This window comes from Lissotriton vulgaris, chromosome 1_1, assembly GCF_964263255.1.
Source record: "Lissotriton vulgaris chromosome 1_1, aLisVul1.2, whole genome shotgun sequence".
Classification (NCBI taxonomy): Eukaryota; Metazoa; Chordata; class Amphibia; order Caudata; family Salamandridae; genus Lissotriton; species Lissotriton vulgaris.
Window position 1 is genome coordinate 2,142,040,956 of NC_141685.1, and position 18,513 is coordinate 2,142,059,468.

The following is an 18,513-nucleotide window of genomic DNA, read 5'->3' on the forward strand; positions in this document are numbered from 1 at the left end:
CGTGCACATCTGCAGTCGTCTCTTAAAGCCACACATGCTTTCAATCGGCTCAGATGTGCTATTGACCTAACAGTGCTGAATTACAGACTGTGGAGATGTCCTGTAGCTGGAACCCCCAAAGATAAAATATCAAAGCATCGGGTTGTTCGAAATGCAACAGCCAGAGCAATGCTTAATGTACCTAAATGTACTCGTGTATTACAAGCCGTAAGGAAACATCAGAGACTGCCAGTGGCCTTCCATGTGAAATTTAAAACACCTTTGCTCACACATAAAGCAGCAATTGGGAATGTCTACATTTACCTGGCCGAAACATTTTTAGGTCGATCCTAGGCAGCGCATGCGCTGCTGTGAGACATGCTGTACTGGGGTATGGACTTGAAGTTCTGCCCACTTTCTGCCCATCTTTTCAATTGGCTCATGTTTTTGTCCTTGCTAAATGGTTGCTTCTGATTCCTTAACAGGCTTGTTAGTCCCTCCTTAGTACTGCCTTGTCCACATTTGTCACCACCCATCAGGACTGAACCTTTTACAGTGTCCTCACTGTTTAGCTTCTATTAGCCCTTCGGGAGAACTCTTTGCTCAATTTATCTAAAGAGCACTGGTAGGGCTTTAGTAATGGTGGCCGTTTTTTTTTTTTTTTAGGTCTCGCCTTTTCCATTGGGAAATGGCGAGAATTCAAGTGCTCAAAATACCCGTGAAACCACGGGTTTTTTGTGCGGTTTTCTTTGAGTTCACGTGGCCACAGGCACGCGCTTTTGGGCCATAAACTTTCACGGCCATCTGTTCCCCAGCTCCAGCACCTCCCCTCTCTCTCCCGGCACACAGCCTTCCTTGGATTTCTCCTCCCCCTCCCCAGCCAGCTTCCCCCAGGCTATGTTCCCTCCCCTGCTACCCCATCCTCACTCATCCCTCGCACCCCCTCCTCGCTCATGAGGGAAATCACTGATGCAAGCTCTGACGTGTTTTTGTAATGCATTCCACTTAAATTGCCGCCCAGGCGGGATTCGCTAAACCCTCCTTGTTCTCCAGCGCAGCCAAGAAATTCTTCAGCGCCCTCTGTTTACTCTGCAGCATGTGAACGCCCTCCGTGTTATCCAGCACAGACGAATAGTGCACTGCTCTTGAACCGTCGATGTTCTCCAGCACAGCTAGACCGGCAGGTCTCCTGAGCCATCATTGTCCATCAGCATTGCCCGACAACTTGGGACTCTTGGACCGTTCTTTTATGTGGTGCAGCCAAGAAATCCTTTAATGCCCTCTGCGTTTTAGCCCAGTCCAGTCAGAGGCCACCAAGGAAAGCAAGTCTTGTGAACCATCCATGTTTTCTAGCAGGTTTCCTGCAGCTCTGTGTCCCACCACACATCTTACGAGACTCCATCGCTCTCCAGCACTGCAGTGCCAGACCACCTTTGTTTCACGGCCTTCTCTTATCTGCTCAGTTAACGGCATGCAAGTATTCGGATCCCTCGGTGACCTCCAGCACAGACAGGCAATGCTTGATGCCAGAAATCTTCCGGATACCATCTGACATTGTAGGGCCCATGACACACTATCCTCCCCAGCACTGCCAGCCGGTTGGGCATTACGTCTTGTACACCACAGCTGGAAAAAATAGTCACGTGAACACTTGTTTAGTACAGCCAGGCAGTGAAAGTTTTGAAGAATGTGTCCTCCAGCCTGACCGTCCGTGTAAGAATGCATCTCATCCGTGTCCATCAGTAAGGTCTAAGACTGCACACCTTGTATTTTCCATGGGTTTCGTACGTCTTATGTATGCGTCAGTGTTCCATAGCCTAGTGGTACAGTGTGTGTTTTGCACAGTCTTGCACTGATGCACGCGCATAGTGGTACAATGTGTGTTTTGCACTGATGCACATCTTTGCGTGCTAAAAATACCTATCTGTCCTTCGGCTCTCCCGCGTTGAGGCAAAGTGCTATATAAATGCGAGAGTACAATCTCACTAAGTTCTGTGTTTTCACACATGTTGAGGGCCTGCTTAGTCAACAGCTCCGTGTCTGCAGGAATCAGCTGTTCTGGACAGTAATGGAAATGGCTAAGTGCTTGATAGGAGGAACCCTTTGTGTTGAATGGTGGCGCCCAGAGCCCTTTGTTTTATGCCATAATATGAAAAGATTTGTTGTCTGGAAACCTGTGGTGGCCTCGTCACAAATAATCGAAATAGGAACGTATACAGACCTTCCAACTATCATTTGTGGACGACACATTTCAGAATTGGCCATATGCAGCCAACCTCTCCCAAAAAAGTATATTTTTGTAAAGCTCACGTCAACAGTAGATTGGAAAAATCTACTCGCACGGTTGGTTCACATGTAGGTAGTTTAAAGGTGAACAAGCATGTTGGGATACCCATGTTACCGACCTCGGAAAGATGGAGAGCTGACTAGGCCTCTTCCACAGTCTGATACCTGGAAAGGCGCCTCGCTTAAGTAAGCGTCTCCATTAGTGCGAAGGGAGCAGCCGGGGTCACGAGAAGACGAGCCCCGCTGAGAGCTCAGGAAATCAGGGTAGGTCAAAGTAATAATAATTATCTACAGCGCGCTCGAGACTCTCCATTGCCTCAGCAGTAAACAAGATTCACTTCTGGATGAAATGCGGAGTCTATGCATCCCTGTGAGGTGGACTCATAAAAGGTGCAGCATTTACAAATATATATATATATATATATATATATATATATATATTACCTATCTGTAGGTATGATCATATGCAGTGCATTCTTTGTGAATAGGAATGTGTGTATATTCTTTACCGTTCCAAGATGGCGTCCGCGCTAGCTGGGAGTGCTTTGGTCCTCTGTCGATGTCGACTGAGAGGTGTAACCTGTTCACATTGTAAAATATATAACATGTACCGGTTTTCAATGTGTAAATCACACACTGACGAAGGCTAAGAGCCGAAACGCGTCTGTGGCACGCTTGTGGTGAATAAAACTACTGTGTGAATTTGGTACCCCCCCGAGTGCTGTCTTTTCTTCCTTGGATTCGCAAGGTTGTTTTGAGCGCAATATATATATATATATATATATATTGACACCACACCAAACTTCACCATCCAAGAAGGCGCTGACTCCGTGTATCTCAGTTCAAGGGTGTTTATTTTTAAATCAACTTCTGCTCAGACGCGTTTCGGCGGCTACCTCCGCCTTGCTCACTAACATCTGACCAGGCAAAGTAACGCTTTATATACATGTTTCAAGTTTCACATGAGTCGTAATTGTCATCCCTAATTGGCATTGGTTTGTTGCCATGGTGACTTAGAGTTACACCCACACGATTACGTGACTGCTTACATTGTTACTGACATTTTTTGGCGTTTTTAGTACATTTTTAAATGTCACGTTCATTGGCATGCATTAATCAAACATTTACATCATGTTTATCAGCATACTATATTGCGTTGCTGATCCTTATATTCTACATTTATTTATAGTTAATCATTAGTAGAATTGCCCGTATTCCGTGACACCCTGCATGTTGACCTGCGTCATCGAGGATCGGGCGTATCTGAGGGGAGGTGTGTTAAACCCGTATCTGTGATTGGTTTCACGGACCTGATTCATACAAATGGGCTCCGTTTCATCGGAAATCGGTTTGCTGGCCTGACGGCAGAGGCAGAACATGTTGCAATGCTATCACTCGTCCTCGTGCAGCCGGTAAGTAAGACCTCTGTTTGTCAGAGTGAGCCTCCACGGACATTTCTCCATTAACGTCAATTATGAACCAAATGGAGAGGTACAGTCCCGCGCCAGTGCGCATTTACTCCCCCTACATGTAAATGAACCCTCATCCCGTATAGAATACAAGGGGAACCAATGAAGCAAGTGAGGTGGTTGATATCTACTCAGGGTGCTATGTGACTACATGTGACAGATAGTGTGATTTAATGTAATTTATCGCGCAATCTGGTATGCGATGTTAAGGGGTACTTGGGAAAGATGAGGTAAGCTGTTCTAGATATGCAAATTTAGGGCTTCATCAGCATCCAGCCCTGCGGGAATCTTGGAATTCAACAGAATAATATACCTGGATTCCAGGCGGCGCAATGCAAGTTTGCGGTTGCCGCCCCTAACATTTTTTGGGACATTGTCTATGACACAGTAGGTTAGACCTTTGGCATCTCCACCATGTATCTCGTGGATGTGCCTAGCTACAGGGTAAGCTGGGTCCTTGTTTGTAATCGCCCTCAGGTGTTGCAACACCCTCACATGCACTGGGTGAATGGTCGACCCTACGTATATTTTACCACATACACATGTCAGCATGTATACAGCATAGTCCGTTTTGCATGTGTAGTGTTCCCTCAGGTGGTAGGGTTGTTTGCGAAAGGGTACTGAAATGCTATATATATATATATATATATATATATATATATATATATATATATATATATATATATATATACTGGTAACCATCAACTTTCTAGCTGGCACTGGTCGAGTTACTAAACCTGGCAGCATCGGTCCTGCAAAGGTTTGCTGGTCACCTTTCAGTTGGTTACAGCTGTATTTGGCTGTTCATCTGCTACCAATAAGGTGAAGTCTTTGCATAAGTTGTGTAATATTTATACAGCACTAAATAATTAATAATACCGTGTCGTATAATTTGCTTTTTCTTGCAGTATTTGGGCCATAGGTTGCTTAATCTCCCAAATGGCCCCCAGCGCCTTGAGACCCTCAGGGGTGATTAGTTTGCTTATTACAAATACCAGGGTATTTAAAGAACTACAAACCTAGAGGCATATAATCATAAATGTTCACATACAAAGGCATGTTATGCACATTAGTGTTGGAGTATGGGGTTTGTGAAGGAAAGAGGCAACTCTTGTAATCTTCCCAAGATAATGTTGTAGTGCGTGTACCTTACGTTTAGTAATGAATCCCCGAGTTTGGTTGCTTTGCTTAAACAGGGAAAGAAGGACCTCCTGCGGGCTTTAAACCCTTGACTGCTCCAATCTTGTTTTTTTTTGCAGTGCCCTCTACTCTCTTTCTCTTTTACTATGGAGTAACAAGCAGTGCCATATCATTAGCTTTTTAACACTCTCCCTCCCCACTTCATTTCATACACTGCACCCCTGCCACGCTTTATCACACAGCATGGCCGGCTGGGGGACGCTTTCACTTTATTTCAGCCCCTCTTTCTTTTGTGCGTACGCTGCGAACCTGTCGCGCTTTATCCCACAGCTTAGCCGGGTGCTTTCACTCTATGTCAATGATTTAAATGCTTTTGTAGGTGCAAATAGCGCGGTGCTCTCCACCTTAAAGCATGGCCGGGCGTTTTTTTAGGTCTCGGCCTGCGTAGGCTGCGCTTGCGCAGTCTTGCTGGCGAGATCTTATGTTTTTCAGTGTGGGGCTTGAACCCGCCCCTCTCCTACATTGGCTGGCTTCCTAAACTGAGGCCAGCCATTGGAGGAGAGGGGCGTCTGTCCATTTAAGCCACGTGTTTTTGGGATTGAGGGGCGTGTTTCTTTAGGTTCTTTCTCCACTCTTCCCATTGGCTGAATTTTACATTCCAGCCAATGGGAAGAGAGAACGAAAACCACGCCCCTCAATCCCGAAAATGACGTGCGTTTCTCCGAGGCATTTCTGCATGACCTCTGAGAAACATGGTGGTGTCTCTGTGCCCCCAGCTTGTCTCCACTCAATGCCGCTGCCTCACTATCCGGATCTCCCCCGGGCGATAATCCCGCCTCTCCCCAGACTGCCGACATTCATCAGTGGTCTGGGTTAAGACGAGAGCCGATCAGAATAGTAGTGGCGATGTTTTTTACGCCGTCTCTTTTAAGCTCTCCCGCTATGGGAATCTTTTTCAGAAGTGGGTTTGGTCTTAGAAGATGAACCTCCTCTCTGTCTTCTTCTGCTTACATCTTCCTCTTGAGGCAAATGTCCTCCATGTCCGTAAGGGCGCTTTTTGTTATTTTTTTACAACATTTGCGAGGCAAACTGCCAGAAAATGCATCCTGGAAAGGAGAAGCTGCAGGCTTATTAAAGTAACAGTGTATTTCCCTCTACAGTCTGCTCTTTTGACCTGAAAGGCACCCTTTTATTAATTTGTCTCTCTGCCTTGTGTAGGTTACAGGTTATTTTGAAGAGTGTACAGCACTGTCTTCAGTTAGATGATGCAATATCGTCTTATTGTATTAAAGAATAACCTTTTGTATAAACTAGAAAAATGCAGTAAAAGCTGACCTGTCTTGCTAATTATGAAGGCGGCACAAGACTAAGGACATTGAGGCATCTACTTCCCACCACAGACTGACTAAATATTTGGAATAAAGTGTTCTTGGGTCCCCGAAGATTGGGTTGGAATATTCTTTGTTTATGAATACATTGAGGATACCTAAGACGCAGCACTAGGAGTACAAGCAACATTTCATTCTCCAGCTGGAAAAGGACTATTTTAACACCCAAGATGTTGAAAAGAAAAGTCAATCGGAGACCTATAAGGAACACATGAGGCAGTACTATTTAGATGAATGCTGCATTGGTGAATGGCCCCAAACAGGAATGTCTGTAAACTGGGAATCAAATCTGCTATACTGACAAGCCACCCATGATGCCATCTCCACTGTGATTATTAGTGTATTAAACACTCAGGGGGTGAAGACAGTCTGCTGCTGTCGTCTGTCTCTCTCAGCCCAAGATAGGAGCTTCTTGACAGTAAACTAGAAAAATGCAGTACAAACGGACCAGTCTTGCTGAATATGGAGGTATCCCCAAACTATGGACACACCGGTGTGTACCTTCAATTAAAGACTGACTATATATTTAGATGTTTTCTGTGGTCCCCACAAATGGGTGGGAATATTTTACGTTTATGACTATCAGTGAAGAAGGTTGTTCAGGTCGAGTAGGGAAGTAAGAACAGAGCCTCACTAATGCGCTGCATAATGGTAAAGGCCTGTGTTGCAAAGGATGATGTACTATATGGTATTTCTCATTAGTTGACTTGTATTAAATTCAAAATACAATCCAAGCATGGGAAAAAAGAAATAACTTATGTGTAAAAACATTTAGCCTTTGTTATATACAGACGTTTTTCAGAAACTACGATCAGTGATATGTAATGTTACATATATCCATCAAAATGTATCCTTCGGGACGCAACCCGGCATATACCTTGTAAAATCAATAAAATATGTTGTTAAAAAAAACATTCAGCCTTCGTATCTTTCATAGATGCCCATTCCTTAATCATTCCCTATCATGCAGATAGGAGCCCCACAGTACTTTTGTACAGCAGTGTGAGACCTTTGTGTGCCTTAAAGACCGTAATCAGAACCATGTATGTAATAAATTGCCTCACTAGAAAAACACAAACTCCAGTGAGGTGGAAAATACATATACTCCTGTGAGGTAGGACTGAACTAAATTCCACAACCCGAGAGGCCAACATATCTCAAATTTCAAGCATTGGTGTGAAAGGTGGATCTTTTAATAGTCACATACTTGAATCTGAATAGAAAGTAGTATACTACAATAATGTGCATGCATTGCCGCGGGAGGGGGAAGACTAAAGGCTCTCCTTACTGAAGCAGATGAAGGTGTCCACTAGTAGTACCCTTAAATAGAGAGTAGCCAATGTTGCTCCATTCCTTGTACAATTAAACCTCTAGATGCCCGAAGAGGGTGACTTACTTTTACAAAACATGTTAAAATAGCCACCACCCATCTTGCTTGAAGAGGTGATGCCCTTTGTAAGGGTGTCTATAAGGGACCAGTAGCTGATCATGTTTTTTAAAGCCACTTGACCTGGTAATGTAGAATCTGAGACAATTATGTAAGTCCAGCAAATGCAGCAATCATTTCATTGCATTGGTGGAAATGTGGAAAAAGGCAAATATTTTAAGGTTCGGAGGATCATGGAGGTGAATGTCTCTTGGGACATAGGGAATTAATCTTCGGTTGGCCCGCAGAGTAGCTCCAATTTCGGCTCTCAACCTATCCACTATGATTTCTCGATTTCCAAAAGAAAGTTAGCACTCCTATATATTCTAGGTATATTACTTTATCAAATGAAAGTTGCAATCAACTCACTGAAGTCTATATGGTAATATATCAGGATTTCCATCAGCTGTGAACATCAGAAAAACTAACAACATTAATACTTACTGGATTGAGCCCAATATTTTTTTGTATAGAGTCTGGTATTTCGGCTATCTGGAGAGGATTCTTCTTGGTTGATTTAAGATTAGATCCTATGCTTTTCCTGGTAAAATTCTTAAGACTCTACTTTCCCAAGGATAAGGCCTAGAAGAGCCTTGTCAACACCTTGTTAAGAACAAGCTCTGTTCCAATTAATTATATATACATGAGGTTTGGGCCTATTTTCTTTCTTTTTTTTTTTTCAATAGCCCTCCCTAGACCCCATTGTGTTGGCCAATCACCACCCTAATTCTCAAATCCACAGGTCTCAAACTTACTGGAGAACAATCTTTCTAACCAACTTCAGATATGTAGAGGACATTTGGTATGAAATGCAAGCAGTTTTTTGTGTGCTTCTGCTACAACATGAAGACAGTGGAGTTAGCTGTCCTGCATAAACCACAATACCCTTATTGAGAGTTTTGGAGATATTTGAGTTATTACTACATTACATTTGTTATAAGATTTTCTGGATGCACAACTCAAACGATCGGGATTTCCACATTTTCTTATTCTCACAGACTACTAGCTTGTGGTATCGCTATAATCTCTATGTTGTTCAACTGGCCCTTTTCAATAAATAATATGACTTTACACTTTTTAAGTCTACCAAGAATACCTAGCTCATAGATCGCAAGAAACTTACAGAAAACATGGATCATTTTTAATCAATGATTTAAATAATTTGAAGCTTAGAGTAAATGGGGTCCAAGCTGAAATTTTACTACCTTATGTTCCATCAACATTTTGGAAACGTGTATCCTCAGTTGCTGGAAAACTTCAAGCACCGGAGGACAGTATCATGAATGAAAAAAAGGGTGTTAAATTAAACCAGTCTCAAACGTCAAACAGGTGCAGTGTTTCTTTCATTTGCGAGTGTGTCACACTCTTCTTTTCTTAGAAAGTACTGATTCTGAATGCCTCTATTTCCTCTAGGTTGGACTATTGTAATGGTGTCTACCTTGATTTGACAGGCAACCAACTACAGTTAATCAAAATTCTGCTGAGAGGATGGCTAGTGGTCTGTCAATGTTTAGGAATAACAGAGCAAAAAGTGTGAACCCCAAAGGGGGCACTAGCTACTTACGTTAAACTCGAGGATTAGTCATACTGGAAGCACATGGAAGGGGAACATATGTTGTGTGAAATAGAAAGTTTATTTTACACAAGTTAAACTTAATACTCGAAGTAATATTCAGGTGCTCACAAAAAGTGAAAGGAGCGTGATGTGGCAAGGTGATAGTGGATTAAAAACCTTAACATTGCATTGACAAGACAAATGGAACTCCACATGAGTATAAACAATAGGAGTTCCTGTTGTATGGGTCAACGGTGTTTCGATCTTAAAAAAATCAAGATCATCTTCAGTGAGCAGTCTGAAACTTAAGGGGAACAATACATTGTTACAATATGGACCCTACAGCTGTATTAGTAGCAGTGGATAAGTGCACCCAGTGGTTATAACAATTGATAACATTAGACCAACCTACTAGGTTGCGTGAGGTACAGAGAATAAGGTCTAGGTGGTCAGTGTAGAAGCCCAGTGACTAGAGGAACGCGCGAGGCGCCAGATATTTAAAAAAGAGGACGGGAGGTCACGTTTAAGTAGTGAGCGGTAAGAATCATGCATGAAGCCTCATTTTGGCGAACTTACTCTCAATTGGCAAGGAGGATGTCAAAGGCCAAGAAGGGGGAGTGGTCTCTGTAAGGAGTCACTGGAAGCCGCATGCGTGGGTCGGCTGTTGTAATCTAAATGAAGCAGAAAGTCAGGGCAAGTGGAAAGGAGAGCGAGTAAGGGGTTAAGTGTTAAATGATTAACGGATGGTCGCTACTCACTAATGAGGCCTCTGACATTCCGCCGGAGGATGTCACTGGCCCAGGAGGGGGCATGGTCTCTGTAGGGAGTCACGGGAAGCCGCATGCGTGGGTCGACTGTTGTGATCTAAATCAAGCGAAAAGTCAGTGGGGGCAAGTGAGGAGGAGCGAGAGTAAAATATAATGGGTTCATTGGTTAATTGATTAACCGATGGCCACTACCCACTAATAAGGCCTCTGGTATACCGCTGGTGCAGAGCTACTTCCAGCCGGAAGTAGTAAAGGAATGGATGCCTTAATCTAGAAGCGTTCTGCAGTAGTTCTGGGGCAACAGCAGGGTTGAGGCTGTAAATTGAAAGAAAGTCAGCCCAGTGTTAAATAAAGGCCCTACAATTAGGGAAGATGGGGGGGGGGGGGAGGATTCTGTATGGTGACTGCTTACTCCTGCGTGCCTGGGTGACTGGAGGAGCACAATTATCAGTGTGGAAGTCTCATTGGTCCCCTTCGACTGGTTATTGCTGAAGGGTTGTAACTGTCACGAGACAAGGAGCAATCAATCAAACAAGCACCATGAATTCAGGGGAAAATATTTAAAGCAGCACTGTATACTCACAAAAATGTAGTGAGCTGAAGTTAATTTAAGGTACCCGTTAGTAGGTATTGCCTACGAAAAAAATAATTAAGAGGGGTACTGTAAACAGGGAAGGGAGGCCGTGTTAGGGGAAGTACTCACGTAGTAAACACTTCAGTTGTGTCTGATTTCTGGAAAACAAAAACAGTGAAAGGGGTTAGCCTAATTTTTCAGGACCTTGGCGTGTCTACATAGGTGGGAGAGGGGGAAGAAGAGACCAAGTATAACTTACTGTGTTAGAGTCCCGGTTGGGAATGAAGCCCTTCCTCAGAGACGGTCAGTTATCGAAGAGCCTGGAGCCACGGAGCTGACGTCTGGAGAGGTATGGCTAAAGGAGCACGACCCATGCTATGACGTGGATGGGTTGGGCAGGGAGCGCAGGTGTGTGCTGTGATTAAGGACCTGAAGCAGAATTGCTGAAGGGCGGCATAGTAAGGGAAGGGGGGTGGGAACGTGTCTCATTGTTATACAGGATTAGCATGGTGGCACATCATGGTCTTATGGTTCCAGACATGGTATGCTGGGATTAAGGATCTGAAGCGGAATTGCTGAAGGGCGGCATAGTAAGGGAAGGGGTGGAACACGTCTCATTGTTATGCAGGATTAGTGTGGTGGCACATCATGGTCTTATGGTTCAGACATGGTATGTATAGTTCCAAACATGTAAAGGAAGAATGTAAAGGAGAGACAAATACAATAGCTAAACACATGTAAAACACGTACACAATGAATATGTCCAGATACAGTCAAATAAAAGGAGGTTAATGCAGAGAATGCAGCAGTGAGGGATGTGGTACCAGGGGAGTAGGGTTAGTCCAGATAGGTGCTAGGTACAAGTATTCCATTCATCAATTGAGTTCAGTCCATTCTCAATAGTCCTGCAATTATAAATCCATTTACACTCCAATCGATTGGGAATTGTCTGTTGGTTGCCTCCCCTGGTGTTGGGATGGAGGCTATCAATTACTTGCCACGTGATGTCGTCTTCTGAGTGTCCTTGTTATGGAAAGTCTTCCACTTGTGGCGCAGTTATGATTTTGCAAGGAATCCTGCTCTTATGTTGGAAGATCCTGGCCTTGATTATCTGAGTACTTTGGCCTGTCAAAACAGTACTGTTTAAGTCCCAAGCTTGTTTCTCTCCACTGGCTTCCCATTAACCAAGGGGTTTCATTGAAATCTGTGCGGCTAATCCATTTAACTGCGTGCACCACAAATAAATCTCTCACGGCTAGTTTTAAGTCAGTATGCCCTGATTTGTTACGATTGTAGGATCACCATCTTTTTTAAATTCCAGAGTAAAAAGGCTCAAGATTAAAGGCAGAGCTCTTTTTATTTTTTACTATCCAACCTGAGGCCAGTCTGCTCAAATTTTAGAGAGCAGTAAAGACCTGGTTATACCCTTTCAAATATTGACTGTTTCCAAGATTTGTTTTGTACCCCAGCTCTGCAGAGCTCTCAGATGAAAAAGTGCTTTATAAAATCAAAATAGAAAATACAATTCCACATATTTGTACCTTTAGGGTACACAGGTCTTCAGGGTATGTAAAAGTGGAGTAAGAAATTGTAAACTGAAACCCATTTAATCACAATTTCATGATATTGTGGAATACAATCATTTTATTCAATTTACATATACATTTTATACAATACAATAATTTTTTTGTAGCACAACATTGTTGCTCAATATTCTTACATATGATACAGGTCTCTTGGTAACTCTTGTTACTAAATAGTTTTGTGGTACTTAAATGTAAAAGTACATTACCGATTAAAAAAAATGAATGAGTGTCCGAAACAACATACAAATCCATAAACTGTAAAAATAGGAAAAGCAAAGTTAGAAATATGAAGCTAATCAAACGTGGATTACTCACAATTTGAAAAACTCAAGGTAAAACAAAAAAATGACAAACCATGTCATACCAATTCACAATAAACAAGTCTCATTGAAATTTTAAATTTTGCCAATTTGCTCTTTATGTCGTGGTTGAAGAAGCTGCTCCTGACTGGGAAATATTTTCTTAAGAGTCCACGAGAATGTCTAGATGGGAGAGCTCAATGTAGTAAGGATCGGGCCAATATGCTCAGCGGTGTTGAATCTGTCTGTTACACGAGGCTTGAGTGCTTTGTCAATGTAATGAGGAGATCAGGGGGGTGGAGACTATCTATGCATCAGTATTGCTTTGGCCAAACCTGTGCTATGACGATGAGGTGGCACAGTTCCCTCTGACTGCTCTTGGGGTGAGTGAAGGAGACAAGAAAATATCCGCTTGTCAAGGTGGTTAAAAATGCACTCAAGGATCCTTGCTGTTATTGCCTGAAGGCAAGCAAGCATTTTTTATGGCATTTTGATTTGCTCCAAAAAAAGAAAAAACATGTTCCATTGGTTTAGATTGTGTTTCCACACCTGACACAAAACACTCTGAATGTCTGGTTGAGCATTTCAGCCCACTCATTGCTGATGCCTTGGAGTCTCTTCTAACGTCCCTTAGTTCCAAGACATTGATGTGTAGGTTTAACTCTATTGAGACCACCTGGCTTTCATAAACAGTTCTTGTACAAAAGCACATCAGCCATCCACAAAGGCATTCATCGTTTAAAAAAAGGGGACCTCCTGTTTCTGAAAGTGAAGACCCACTGTCCTTTTGCTTCAATGGGTCCACCAAGGTAGAGATTTTTTCAGGGGACTTGATGAGGATTTGTTTGTGAAAGAAACCATTCATTTGAAGCAATTGCTTCCCTAGTTCCTCTTGCAGTGGACACCTCTTGAAAGGCAGAAAGGGATAACCAAGATGAAGTATGTCATCCTCCCCCGGAGTTACTTGATGAGCCACTCCAGGCGTACAATAGCTTCCAAACTTGCTCGGCCAGACCTTTTTTATCAAGAGTGTATTCCTCCCACAAAAAGACCTTCCTGCTTATGGTGTCCAAAATGGCTGAGAGGACTTTAATGCATCTCGTCAGCCTTAGTGACGGCCTTCTTGGTGTTCTGTCCAAAGAATGCACTATGCTCAGTGGTGGTGTTGCGGATAGTGGTTTCCTTGGCGGGGTAGTTCTAATGAGGACTCTGACATGAGAAGGGGTCCATTCATGGATGGCTATTGGTTAATTCACAATGAGCGGTAAAAATGTTTTTGTTCATATTTCAGTATGTACACAGACTGTGTCCCTATTGTACCATGTCAGTTCCTCTGATATGAGAATAATAAGGACGTTTATAGCTGCTGATCCCCTGAGAAAGCTAGCCATTGCAGAGTGGAAAAATCCCTTCCCTAATTAATGTGGGAAACAAAAACATTAATAAGAAATTAATTACAATTGTACATATAATTTTAAAACTAAAAGGCCTAGGTTCTGCAAGGCTCTAACAGTAGTCGTACTAACATACAGCTAGATTTAGCCACATGTAACCCCATGGTCACATTCGCTAAAATCTGTGGTACATGTCACAGCATGACACATACTTAGTAAGGCTGGAGAAAGGGTTTATAAGTCCCAGAGGTGTCCGTCCTACTCAATGGGTTTAATCGGTTGGAACCAGATGTCCAGAATGAGAACACTTTACCTGTTAATATAGAAAGCCTGAGGTTAGGTGAAAGACCGAGCTGGGGATAGAATATGATTGAAAATTCCAAGTATCGTCCCTTGGAAGGAAGGGGCGAGTTCGGTGGTCCTGGACTGCTTTACTAAACAGCAAGTCGGCATATGAAATAGAGTAAAATCGTCTCTGTGGGACGCAGAGACCGCAGACAATACTTTCTGACACTATTTCACTGGTATACTATATCTGTAACTGGGACTGCAATCTTATTTTTATGCCGTGAAAACGCTCCAGGCTTGCACGCCACAGGGTGGCAAAATGCGTGTTGCCTGCATTTTCACTTGTTCTTTTACCTGGATCACCAGAATAACTTGGATTAATAATATTTTTTTTAAAAAAGACTGGATAATGCAACATTTGCATTTGTCCCTTGTTCTGGATCACCAGAATAACTCTGATTAATAATAAGACTGACCCACTGTGGTAGAGAACTTCCAATCATATTCTATCACCAGCTCTGTCCTTCACCCAAACTCATGACCACGGCTTATTTAACAATACATTAATCTTAATTTTAAATCAATGCTGCAGTGATTGTACCTAAGTGGAGTCCTCTTTCTCCTCTTGTAAGCCAGTGCAGATGGTCTGTTTTCCCTAATGCGGATGCACAAAGAGAGTGGAGTGGAATTAATGATTCCGGCTGTTCTTTTATTTACTTTTGTAAACCATTGCCCACTGACCACTGGCAGTAACCCCCACAAAGCCACCTGCACCGATCATGGACTCTTCCCCTGCCCCATATCAAGTGCACAACACTCATGTAGCAACAGTTACACCAGTGAACTGTCTCCCTTGACCACTTTGTGCTTGCAAACACTAAACCTCTACTCTGTGACTGTGGCCTCACATGAACAGCTCCACAGCAGTTTGCAGGCAGCAGCTCTCCCAGTCGGACCCAGACTCCACTGCCATACATATATGCACCCATAGTGGGCAAGTGCCCTTCAATTGCAGGGCACATGTGCACTACAGTCGGCTTGACAGGAGCAACAGTTTCACCATTAGGCTGACTTGTTCTACTGTGGTTGCAGTACAAAACGCAAACAACAATATTGCCCAAACAAAAATAGAGGACACCGATATCAACTTAACACGTAAAGTCAACAAAAGTATTGACAAAACATATAGAAACCTGCAATATCATCATAAAATAGTTAAGTATAAGACATTTCAACTAATATCTAGTACATCAACTTTAAAGCATATATTAACTTTAGAAATATTTAATTTAAAAAAAATAAAAACTCAAAATGTAAAGCAAATAATTAAACGTAAAATAAAAATATATACTTTAAAACATCAGCAAACAAGCAATTTTAAAAATACAATTTTATAAATATCAATAAAAATAACACAAATACAAAAACTATATATTACAAATGTAGACAAAACTAAAATAAAACAAAATAAATTACTATAACATTTAACTAAAAATTAATAAAATATATTAAACTAACAAAAGTAAACAAGTATAGGTTTAAAAAAATAGTTACAAGTAGTAAAATTGGAGGGGTTATATTTACGATTCCCACTTCAATGTAAGCAACTGTATGGAAAGCTGTACTTTGGAAGGATCAGATTTAGTATTCCCAATCCAACATCAGCAACAGTAAGAAATGTTTTAAGTTTTAGGAATCTCGGATGTAATTTTTTCCATCCTAAATTAATACAAAATACATCACATAGATAAAATAGATAAATATAAAATATATTTCCTTTATGATGAGTATAGAATCCCGGCACTAAGATCCACAGGTAAAGTTGTTCAGCTTTTAGAAAACAGACATCTTTTCCTACCTCTTTTTTAAGATTGGTTCAGACTCAGCTAGGCGGAGGTCCAGGAGGAGTTTGTTCCAGGCAGAGGGACCCAAATATGAGAATGAGTGGCTGCCTGCTCTGCAAACGATGTATCATGGGTACCTTGGCAAACGCACTGCTAGAGGAACGCAGCTTCCTAGCAAGGAGATAGACAAGATTTCTGTACACAAGATAACTGGGACCAGCTTGTTGAAGAGCTCTATACGCGACTACAAGTGCTTTGAGCAAGGTATGTTTCCTCACCAGGAACCAATGCAGAGAGTGAAGATGAGGGGAATCCTGAGTTGTCAGCAGAAGATTGAGGAGCTAATGAGCTGCTGCATTTTGCACCACTTTATGCCTGTTGATTAAGTAGTCAGGGAGGCGGAGGTAAAGTGCATTTGTGTAATCCAGCCTAGACTTGATGAGTGCTTGAATAAATGGGGGGGGGGGGTAGGGGGGGTGCAGATCTCCTGTCCTCTATTTCCTAAGAAAGAGTCCAGCCATTTCAATGCTCGGCCATCTAGTCCAATAGTCTGAAGGCGAGAGAGGAGCCTAGAGTAAGGTACCATGTCAAAGGCTGCCTAGAAATATCTGCACAGCCTTACCACCGAGTCTAGAGTACCTCTAATTTGCTGTATTATCTCGAGCAGGGCAGTTTCAGTACTAAAATTAGGCATGAAACCTGATTGACTCAGGCGCAGAAGATCGTTAGACTCCAGGTAGCATGAGAGTTGCTGGATGACAAATTTCTCCAACAGATCAGACAGAACAGAGAGAGCAGAGAAATTGGCCTATAATTAGCCAGCACTTTGGGGTCTGGTATTTTCAACAGAGGAAGGATTTTAGCCTGCTTAAAGGCTGATGAAACTACTGCAGTTGTAAGAGTCATTGATCAATTTGTTGACGACTGAGTTGATCGCCTCTGCCCCATAGATAAAAGATATTAGGGGGGTGGGATCAGATGGCGATCCTGACTTAAGGTTCGAACAACCGTTATGGTGTCCTCCAAGAAAATAAGGTCGAATGATAATAGCGAGCATTCCACTACTTTAGTTACTACCTCAGAGATGGCAAGTCTTTCATCATGCACATGAAATATGTTCATACTCGATTTAATGTTAAGGATTTTGTTATGAAAGAAGCAAGCCAGTTGTTCGCATCATTCAGAAGGTTGCAGACTTCTGATATATGCAATAGGTGAAATGAAGTTTTTCACCACCTCTGAGAACTTTTCTAGGTATTTTGTCTGCTGCATCGATCTTTCCTTCATAATACATTTTCTGCACCATTTTACAGCGGCATAATAAACCTTTAGTGCTGTCCTTTAGATGGCTTCATCTTCCCATTTATAGTCTTTACACCAGAGTCTCTCAACATGTTAAGTGTTTCTCTCACCTTAGGCTTTCCGAAGTCTGCTTCAACAAGGTTTACAAACAGAGATATGTGCAATCTTATCAATCACATTTCAGATCCAATGATCAACCACAATGCCATCTGCTTTGACAGTTCCGGAGAGTGGGAGCAGTCTCGTTCAGGGAGCCAAGTAGCTCAACTTGTTTGACCTCCTTATAGGGTCTAAGTGAGTACCTAGCTTGTCCAGGCTGTTCTCTTGCCCGTGGTGTAGTGTCCCACCTAAACTTAATTAAAAAGTGCTTGAGTAGTAAAAAGTGGTAAACTGTCCCAGGATTGATCTGTCCCAGTTTCCTGGGTACCATCAGATGAGACCCAGATGTTAAAAATGGTAAACCCCTAACCCATTGGAACAAAATACATGAGATTGATGAGGGACAGAGCTCAGTAACTACATAGTCTTGCTTGTTGTTTCCAAAAGTAATAAAATAATCCAGAGGAGCAAGAGAATTATAGTTTTTTCTAATAATCCAGAACGATTTTTCAAAAGAGAGCAAAGAAAGCAGCCAATACCTGTTTCGCACTCTTTGTACGCAGGCCTGGGGCTCTCTCAATGCGTATGTCAAAGGTGACCAGAGTATGTAAATTAGTTGGCTCAGTGCGTATCAAGTCCTTGATGACGGAGCAAAGAAGTCAATGTTCCGTCTGACAAGCAGGTCGTAGAACGTACAAAAGGATCCATCGTCAAGGATTCGATACCCACGAGCCAACAAATGTACACTCGTCACCTTTGACTTACGCATTGAGAAAGCCCTGGGCCTGCGTGCCGAGAGGGGGCGAAACGCGTGTTGGATGCTTTCTTTTGAAGAATCACTGGATTATTAGAAAAATAAAAAATTATCTTGCTACTCTGGAGAAAAATTCAAAATTATCTTGCTACTCTGGATTCTTTTATCCATTTTAGAAACACATTAATTAAAAAGTGATGGTCCAGAGGATAGGATCAAGCATTTGCAGCTTTATATTTGAACACACCAGGTCCTGCCTGGTGAGTGGACTTGGATACCTATTGAATAAGGTTAAAAGACTACATCGTGTCCAGCGGAGTGATCACTGCCAGACCAGGCGGTCTATAGATTAGGACCACTGCT

The 18,513-nt window shown here is 42.4% G+C and overlaps 1 pseudogene; it reads left to right on the plus strand.

Annotated features, from left to right (window-relative positions):
- LOC147751733 (uncharacterized) overlaps positions 1-17,573 on the plus strand; it is a 28,782-nt pseudogene extending 11,209 nt beyond the window's left edge.
- Positions 17,574-18,513: the final 940 nt, after the last annotated feature.